Source organism: Atta colombica, unplaced genomic scaffold (assembly GCF_001594045.1).
Source record: "Atta colombica isolate Treedump-2 unplaced genomic scaffold, Acol1.0 scaffold126, whole genome shotgun sequence".
NCBI lineage: Eukaryota > Metazoa > Arthropoda > Insecta > Hymenoptera > Formicidae > Atta > Atta colombica.
This window is the reverse complement of record NW_017259213.1, coordinates 6,990,979-6,992,364: the sequence shown is the minus strand read 5'-3', so window position 1 is coordinate 6,992,364 and position 1,386 is coordinate 6,990,979.

Sequence of the window (1,386 nt, the reverse complement as noted above, 5' to 3'; positions counted from 1 at the left end):
TTAGAATTATATGCAGATCTCTATCGAATGTATTTGATCGAAATGTTTTGTCTATGTAAACCAATATGAACATATATATGCAAGTATATAGATTCTAATTATTATTTCTGTTCGATAATATTATATTCTATTGTAGATATTTGTTTTATTTCTAATAATTGATATTATATAGCTTTTTCTATACCATTATTATCATTTTCTTATATTATGATTTTATAATTTTTTTGACGAAAATCAAATACGTTTACGAGTCTTTATGTTGTGACAAGTTAAGATAGTTTTCTCTTAACATTTCACTACTAAAGATATGCTTTTAAAAAATCGAACTTTTTATGTTTAATGTGGTAAAATTTACGAAAGTATATACTAATTGTAAGATTAAACTAATATTACATTTGTCATACGACAAATTTTTTTCAAGCCTGTTGATTGGCTGTAGAATAGAAAGATTCGAGAATTTCTTTGTTCTGCAACCTATTAACATGCTTGAAAAATTTATGGGAAATGTAATACAGTCTCATTGAATAGCAAAGATTTGTAGTAGAATTATAAATTATATCGTACATAAAGTATGATGTAAAATTAAAAATTATTAGTTATACATATAAGAGTCTGAAAATTTTTTATAAAAACGGTATAAAATATGCGCGCGTGCGTGTATGCGTGTATTATTAGTCAGGAAAGATATTGATATGTTTTTATCATAGCTAAAATGTTTCTTTTGTATACTGACATTTGAGTCATTCTTGATTCCAGAATTAAAGAAAAAAATAAAGATGTTTATAATATAATGTATAACTCATTCTGCTTATACATATTCCCCTGATTATTATAATAGTTACAAATTAATTCGTAATACTTTTTAAAACAAATTGCGCAATAGGAAATAGAATTCATAATCGTATAATCGCGTAAAAGTATTCCAATGAGCGAAAACTCGTACTATAAATCTATATATAAATAAATATATATATATATAAATATAGAAGCTACAAAGTTTAATCGATATATTGTAGATAATTCGAATAATAATTATATCGATTTATTCTATCCAAAAAGATAGCGAATTATATATTAGTTCATTCGGCAGTAAAATTATTAGGGTCATTTACTTTTTCTACTTTCACTTTCAATCTTTTTATATTTTATGTCCGGACATTATATTCTATCGATTAAATTTTCGGAGAGCAACTCTTTTTACTTCCAAATATCAATTACGGTCCAAAAGTTTCGATTCCGATTAAGTTACAAAGTTTTAATCTAGAAAAGTGCGTAGGAGTCACTTGAGACTTAAATGGGTTAAATAAATTGCTTTTTAAAATGGATTTAAATCCTTTCCATTTCACAGTTATAATTATAACAACGCGAAACTCAAGTGTTTATATT